Source organism: Sturnira hondurensis, unplaced genomic scaffold (assembly GCF_014824575.4).
Source record: "Sturnira hondurensis isolate 20B ecotype Veracruz unplaced genomic scaffold, ASM1482457v3 Scaffold0015872, whole genome shotgun sequence".
In the NCBI taxonomy this organism is placed as follows: Eukaryota; Metazoa; Chordata; class Mammalia; order Chiroptera; family Phyllostomidae; genus Sturnira; species Sturnira hondurensis.
The window spans coordinates 46,995-55,313 of record NW_028088503.1 but is presented as its reverse complement, the minus strand read 5'-3'; the positions used below and the strand labels follow the sequence as shown (position 1 = coordinate 55,313).

Genomic DNA, 8,319 nt, shown 5'->3' with positions numbered 1-8,319 from the left:
TAGATTTTACATAATAACCATTATGTTTATTATCCTCAAATGGAACCTCACTTTATAATATACTACACTGCAATTTCCTTTGGCAAGAGAAATTACTCCTTATGTTCCAACTAATTCATATCAAAGAAATTTCTTCTTTTCTCAGTTTTATCATTTCCAAGGTAATGATAATCTTTATCACGTGGGTAATTCTTCACCAATAAAAATTAACCAAATCTTGAATACCTTTAAATACTTAGTCTACAAAATATACATCTAGGTTGAATCTCTAGTAACAAGATGAAAACAAGGATAATGGTGTACTACTATATCTCATTTTTTACTTACAGGAGAAGGTTTTAGCATTTCATCGTTCAGTACTATGTTTGCTGTGTGGGTTTTATTTTCTTTTTCTCTGTAGATCATCTTTAGAAATGTTTACTGTTCCTTATTACTTTCATGTAAAGAATTTCATCATGAATTAAGGGTAAATTTTGTCAAACACTTTATTACATCTACTGACATCTATCTTTAATTTGTTAATGTGGCAAATTATTTTCATTGTTTGTTTTAACATTAAACAATTCTAGCATCAGGGAATATAAACTTTTCCAAAATGTAAAATTATTTTATTTTTGGATTTGTTCTACTAATACATCCTTTAAGCCATTTGCATCTCTTTCATGAATAGGTTTAGTCTGATTTTCAGTTTCCTACTTTATCTCAGGTTTGGTATCAATGCCATAAACACTAAGAGTAATTATTTCCTCATTTTACAAAGAGGCCTAGATTGGTTAAAGTAAAACATTCAAAAGGGCATTCAAGGTCCTGGCATGATGAGGGCCAGCTCACACACTCAAAATACTCCCAACCATCCCTCCCAGGGACCTTCTCTTCCACAAATCCTCTGCATGGCACCCTTGACCTCTGTGTTCCTCAGACTACAGTAGATCAGCGGGTTCAGCATGGGGTTGGTAGGTTGTAAAACAATGACAGGATCTTCCTTTGTTCTTGAAAGTAGCATGATATGGGGGTCAAACATAAGACAATGGCACAGCCAAAGAAAAGCCTGACCACACAGAGGTAGGAGGAGCAGGTGGAGAAGGCCTTCCTGCAGCTCTCCCCAGTCTGCATCCTTAGGATGGCATAAAGGATACGTGTGTACGACACCAGCACCAAGCACAGGGGCCCCACTAAAACAAACACAGAGCCCACAAAGAGAACAAGTTCATTGAGCCTGGTGTCAGCGCAGGCCAATTTAAACACTGACAGGATTTGACAGAAGAAGTGGTTGATTTTCTGAGGCCCACGAAAGGGCAACCTCAGGATGAGAGTAATGTAGACCAAAGCCAAGAGGAAGCTAAACACTCAGGATGTGGTGGCCAGGACCACGCACACTCTCAAGCTCATGATAACAGTGTACTGAAGTGGGTGGCAGATGGCCACCTACCAATCATAGGACATCACCACCAAACACGTGTACTACGTGAAAGCAAATGCCAAATACAGGAAAGTCTGAAGAATGCATGTACCAAGGCAACGGTTTTCTTTTACATCACCAGATTTGCCAGCATTTTAGGAACAGTGCTTGATGCATAAGACAAGTCAACAATGACCAGGTGGGAGAGGAAGAAGAACATGGGGGTGTGCAGGCAGGAGTCCAGGCACATGAACCCCAGGATGACCCCATTGCCCAGCAGTGTGACACTGTAGAATATCAGGAAGAACCCAAACTTCAAGTTCTGGGTCAACCTGAAAGCCCAGCAGGATAGCTTCTTGATCCATGTCTGATTGCTTCCCATTTTCTTTTGACTGATGGATACAAAGCTGCCCTTAGGACAGAATCTTCACAGCTGAGAAGTAGAAAAGGAAACAAAGAAATTGTATGCTCATATAGAGTGAGAATTTACACCAAAAGCAATAAATCAGTAAGTCATGGATTCAACCCCACCCACAGTCCTGTGATGCTGATTTAGTTTTAGAGATATTCAGAAACTTTAGATGTTAGCCAATACCAAAAATTGACGAATTTCACATAAAAATTAGAGTCTCCAGCTTCCACTAAATAAATAGCAGATTTGAGACTCACTGGACTGTACTGTAAGCAATAATCAGCTGAAGCTAATGAAGAGAGAAAGTTAGATCCCTTTTCACTCACCACAACTTCTATGAACCTCCCTTTACTCCCAGAAATTGAAAGTGAGTGACACTTTACTTTAACATGGCACTTACATGATTGATTGCGTTCCACAGTTTTAAGAAAAGATCGATGCTCAAAGTGAGATGTTTAGTTCTCCTCTACTTGAAACCCATGAACACGACAGATCACAATATAAAATGCAAACCCCCAACTACACAGCCAGATTTTAAAAAGGGACAGTTCTTTCATATACCAGGAATGAATCACATGGCATGCTCCTTCATGAAAGCAGAGTGTCATACCTGGAACTCAGCTCGTGTGGAGTCCAGCAAAGTTTTGGGAGATGGGGCACCAACACCGTTCCTCAAATCCCTGCACCTGGTCTGGGGCTCACACAGGCGCAAGGATACACTTTTGAAAGTGCAGTTTAGAGACACAAATACTAGATTAAGAGACTAAACTTAGATATTATAAAGTTTCTAGGACAAAAGATATAGAGAATGGTAAAGAAACATTAGTTGAAGAGACTTAACCAAAAACATTACAAAATTGAAATGAAACTAAAGTCCTTAATTTGCAAAAAAATCTTTCTGCTTAATAAGCTCAATAAAGAAAGATAAATGTATATTCAGAACTTTTTATAACTAAAGATGACATGAGTCTTTAAATAAAAAATGTACTCTGAGGATGGAATAGCAAAAATAAAAAATAAATTCTCAGTGAATGGTATCTCTTAACAGTGATCTCTTTGACTATCATTTTTCTTCCATTCCCTACATGTCACTGTGTCCACACATACTGGAACTCCTATTCAAACAGTGATGCAGGCAATGAACCTATCTTATGTCTCTTTTTAATTACCCTTTCAGATTGCTTTTTCCTTTGCTGTCTTCATGCTGTGCTAGACATTTCACAACTATATTCTAATTGCACACTTACTGTATGACTGACACCTGGTTGATATTTGTTTCATCTGCCTAGCTTACAAAACATTTTTAAATAACTTTATTTTTGCTTTCTAAGATTTTCAAGTGGATTCTTTCACATCTATTGCTTTGTTTGATCCCTTAAAATCCCTTTATGTTTCATCAGTGTTACGGTATTTCATAGAAGCTGCAATTTAATTTGCCTCTTAAGCAGTCTGTGTTCAACTATTTTACACAATTTATATTTCGCAGGATTAAGAGGAAAATTAAAAGTTACTTGCCCTGACTGGTGTAGCTCAGTGGATTAGGCTGTGAACCAAAGGGTCACCAGTTTGATTCCCAGTCAGTGCACATGTCTGGGTTACAGGACAGGTCCCTAGTGGGGGTCACATAGGAGGCAACCACTCATTGATGTTTCTGTAACTCTCTCCCTCCCTTTCCCTGTCTAAAAATATATAAAGTCTTTTTAAAAAATTACCAGAACTAAAATACAATTACGCTTACAGGAACAAGCATCCAGCTGACAGCGACTTCTTGTTCAATAGGAAAGGGGCTGAAGGCATTCAGCTACTACCTTCAGTGTTCCAAGAAGGGGTAAGCTGCTGTTCTACAGTTTGATATTGTCAAGAATACTCCTCAGTGCATGAGAGCAAAGTGAGGCATGATCAAATATGCAAATATGGGGATCTGAGGACCTACAGATCCTAAGTGAACAAATAAAGTGTATTCTTCAATATGAATCCCAGTGAACCCACAGGTCAAGAAATACATGAAAACAATATAGAAACATAATTTAAAGCTATCTTGGCAAACTTTCTACCTATTGACTTGAAATAATTACTGTGGTATTTTAAAAGGATAAAATTAAGCCCTTTGGATTTAATAAGTAAACAGAGGAAGAGACGTTTGATCAGTAAAGACTGCTAAGATTCTTGATGAGAAATGGAACTCCAAGTGACTTTTAATTTGTTAGCATACTTCCTCAACTGGGATATTAACACTTAATATGCTTCATCAAAAATAGACATGGAAAATATGATTTTCAAAATTACATGACAAGTGAAAGAAACTAAAAGCATGATTAAGCCAAAAGCAGGTAGAAAGCAAAAAAGGAGAAATAAAGAGGCAGGTAAATTTTCCAATAGACAACACAAAAGAGCTAGTGTTAATAAATCTATGTATACTGATTACCACAATAATGTAATAAAACACAGAGATGACCACCACAATGGGAGAAAAAGGCAAGGTACAAAATATTTACAAAGAACACACCTGAAATACCTAATTCCCTTCTTTCATCCTCTCTCCCTCTTTCTCTCTCTGTCTCTCTCTCTCACACACCCAAAAGTTAAAGATGAAATTATGAAAAAACATGTCTAGTTATAAGAAAACTGGTACTAGCATCACTGATATCACTTCAAAGCATTTTTAGGCATATGGAAGCTACTATACAATAATGATAAAAGGAACAATCTGAAAATAAGAAAATTCAGGATCTAGCCCCAACAACTTTTAAGTACAAATTGACCCTTTTAGTTTGAAAGAATGTCCTTCAAACCTTCAGAAACATTGTATTTAAAGGTGAAATATTAAAAGCTTTTTCTCTGAGTCAGAAAATGTACTCCATTAACACAATATCTATTTAATGTTGACTCAATAACTTCTCAGCAAGAAGACAAAAAGATGAAGGAAAAAAGAATAGAAATGGAGAATATATAATGTTATTATTCACAAAATACAACTGCCTACATAGAAAAAGCTTCTACAAGTGAACTACTGAAATTCATAAGCAAATGTATAAAAACTCTGAATTCAAGGTCAATGTGAAGAATGAAAAATGTATATATGCCAAAGGATTGGGAAATACATTAAGATTCAAAATCTCTCCAAACTGGCCTATACACTCAATGAAATTCAAGTCAGAATACTAGTAGTTGTTTTTTTTTTAAATATATTTTGTTGATCATGCCATTACAGTTGTTCTATTCCCCCCTTCATTCCCCTCCATCCTGCACACCACTCCCCCAGCCTTCCCCCCTTTAGTTTATGACCACATGTCTNCAACTGCCTACATAGAAAAAGCTTCTACAAGTGAACTACTGAAATTCATAAGTAAATGTATAGAAACTCTGAATTCAAGGTCAATGTGAAGAATGAAAAATGTATATATATGCCAAAGGATTGGGAAATACATTAAGATTCAAAATCTCTCCAAACAGGCCTATACACTCAATGAAATTCAAGTCAGAATACTAGTAGTTGTTTTTTTTTAAATATATTTTATTGATCATGCCATTACAGTTGTTCTATTCCCCCCTTCATTCCCCTCCATCCTGCACACCACTCCCCCAGCCTTCCCCCCTTTAGTTTATGACCACATGTCTCAAGTTCTTTTGATTCTGTATTCCCCCTACTATGCTTGCCCTCCCCCTATTTTCTACCTACCATCTATGCTACTTATTTTCTGTACCTTCTCACCCCTTCTCCTCCTCCCACTCCCATGCTGCTAACCCTCCATGTGATCTTCATTTCTATGGTTGCGCTCCTGATCTAGCTGTCCTCTTAGTTTGCTTTTGTTTTAGGTGTGGTTGTTAAAAACTGTGAGTTTGCTGTCCTTTCACTGTTTATATTGTTTATATGCTTTTTCTTAGATGAATCCCTTTAAAATTTCATATAATAGGGCTTGGTGATGATGAACTCTTTGAATTTGATCTTGTCTGAGAAGCACTTTATCTGCCCTTTCATTCTAAATGAAAGCTTTGCTGGATAGAGCAATCTTGGGTGTAGGTCTTTGGGTTTCATGACTTGGAATACTTCTTTCCAGCCCCTTCTTGCCTGCAAGGTCTGTTTTGAGAAATCAGCTGACAGTCTGATGGGAGCTCCTTTGTAGGTGACTGTCTCCTTATCTCTTGCTGCACCTAGGATTTTCTCCTTCATTTTAATCTTGGCCAATGTAATGATGATGTGCCTTAGTGTGTTCCTCTTTGGGTCCAACTTTTTTGGGACTCTCTGAGCTTCCTGGATTTCCTGGAAGTCTATTTCCTTCGCCAGACAGGGGAAGTTCTCCTTTATTATTTGTTCAAATAAGTTTTCCATTTGTTGCTGTTCCTCTTCCCTTTCTGGTACCCCTATAATTCAGATGTTGGAACGTTTAAAGATGTCCTGGAGGCAGTTGTTTTTATCATGTGGAAATTCATCTTTTTCTAAATATCACATAGGAAAATGCAAAAAGTCAATGATTGCCAAAAGACCTTTGGAAGAAGGAATGAAGGAAGAGAACTTAAACTATAGACGACTAATATTTATCATAAAACCAACATAAATAAATCACTGGGGAACTAGGGCAAAGATAAACCAATACAGAAAAGTAGCAGCTTGGGTGACTAGAAGTTCAGACACACAAAGGCAGTGCCAGTGTTTTCAGTGAAGACTGCTCACTCTGTTGACTATCCACGGAGAAAACTCTAAACTGGCCAACCACACAAGAGGCCCATGATAAATTTCTTGGGGCCTTTCATTCTAAATATGAAAGATAAACACACCTCCCAAGATACATACCAGAGGGACACAGAGTAGCAGCATTTCTTCAATAGATCAAGACAGAACAGACTGTCTCATGACAACCTTGCATGCACAGGCTGGCTGCTCTATCATTTGCTTCAATAGTTTTAAAATTTAAGAACAACACATCTTCACTTCAGCATGATTAGTTTTTAACACCATTTCTCAAAGTGACTTAAAAACTAAAGAGAGTAAGAATGCATTTGCATATACAATTTTGTATAGAGCACATGTTTTCATGGATTACTATGCAAGGTACAAAACTAAAGCAGTGAAGTTGTTTTCCTAGTAGAACCGTTTTACAGCACTTCTGCCAGCTAATTCTTTCCCACAAACTCTAATGAGTGGCAATGGAAGCCACATAATCCCATTCTAGGATCCGACAATGGGTCTCCCTGAGATCAGGACAGCCATTCATGGACAGGAAGCCTGAAATACTGAACCAGGAAAAACAAACCAGGTGCCTCTACCAGCTTCACTGACACAAGAAATATATGATGGAAGTTTTATCAAATTCCTACAGGATATTCTTCTTGCCACGTGTTAGCACTTCTGTACTGGGCAGGAAAGAAAAGGAGGCTCTTTCTAGGAGGTGATAGAAGCAGATGGTTCTCACATAGGAAGACATGAAGGAGAAATTGTGTAATAGCTCCAGCTTCACCTTCCACTACAAAAGGAGGCAACAGTATTAGATAGATTTGTTTGTTTGTTTTAAAGTTATTTTCTCTGTTTTTAATTTATTTTTAGAGAGAGAGGAAGGGAGGGAGAAAGAGAGAGAAAGAGCAACATCAATGTGTGGTTGCCTCTAACATGGCCCTCATTGGGGACCTGGCCTGCAACCCAGATATGTGTCCTAACTGGGAATCGGACCCTCAACTCTTTGCTTCACAGCCTGTGCTCAATCCACTGAGCTACACCAGCAAGGGCTATTAGATGGCTTTTATGCCTCTCTCAGGCTGCTACCATGAGACAGGGCCAGGTGGTGGAACCAGGCCCTCCCCACAAATGTGACGAGGGAGGTGTTTTAACTAAGAGGAGTGAGAAACCTAGGCTTTGACAGCATGGGTGTCAGATGTTACTCCAAGCACTCTCCATTCCCCCGCCACACACACACACACACACAGCATAATGCATGGAAAGGGTCTTCAAAAAGATGTCTTTCTCTTCATTCTAACCCTGAAGACTTTGGCCAACCTTTTGTCCTGCTCTTCTGTTAGTCATTAACCAGTTTACATATAATGATTTCTATGTAGAGGGTACAGTTTACATTATTTTCCTCAAATTGGATAAAAATGCACAGGAGGAGGATAACTTGGAGCTAAAGTACCTACTGCTTGACGGGGGTTCCCAGGGTGATGAGTAAGAGAGGTTCTTTCTGTCCTGACCATGAGGACAGGATACAGTGGAGTTCAGGAGGCTTCTATACGAGAGGGTTTTACATTCTTAACACCTAAAGCCCACCTATTCCCCAACACATAGCTGTGGACCAAAGGAACAAATTACAAAGCATCTTCCCACCATTACACGTCTTCCCTACTGAGTAGAACAAACCTAACCTTCTGTTCTCAACTCCAGCTTTGCTATCTGAATGTGTGAGTGCAAGGAGAATGGGAGTGACTGTTGTGTTGTGCTAGCAGAGAAGTGAGAACTCAGGAAAAATGGTAGGATGATCCTATTCAGCAGATTCTGGCATGAAAATGTAATAGGTAGAAA

The 8,319-nt window shown here is 38.4% G+C and overlaps 1 long non-coding RNA gene and 1 pseudogene across 1 annotated transcript; one reads left to right on the top strand and one right to left on the bottom strand.

The window, feature by feature from the left end:
* Positions 1–835: 835 nt before the first annotated feature.
* On the bottom strand, positions 836–1,857 carry LOC119000608 (olfactory receptor 2A12-like; annotated as a pseudogene).
* A 3,373-nt stretch (positions 1,858–5,230) lies between these two features.
* LOC119000616 (uncharacterized) lies at positions 5,231–6,268 on the top strand. The gene is made up of 2 exons (XR_005069364.1): positions 5,231–5,300; positions 6,214–6,268. It is a non-coding gene; the product is annotated as an uncharacterized LOC119000616 (long non-coding RNA).
* The last annotated feature ends 2,051 nt before the right edge of the window (positions 6,269–8,319 follow it).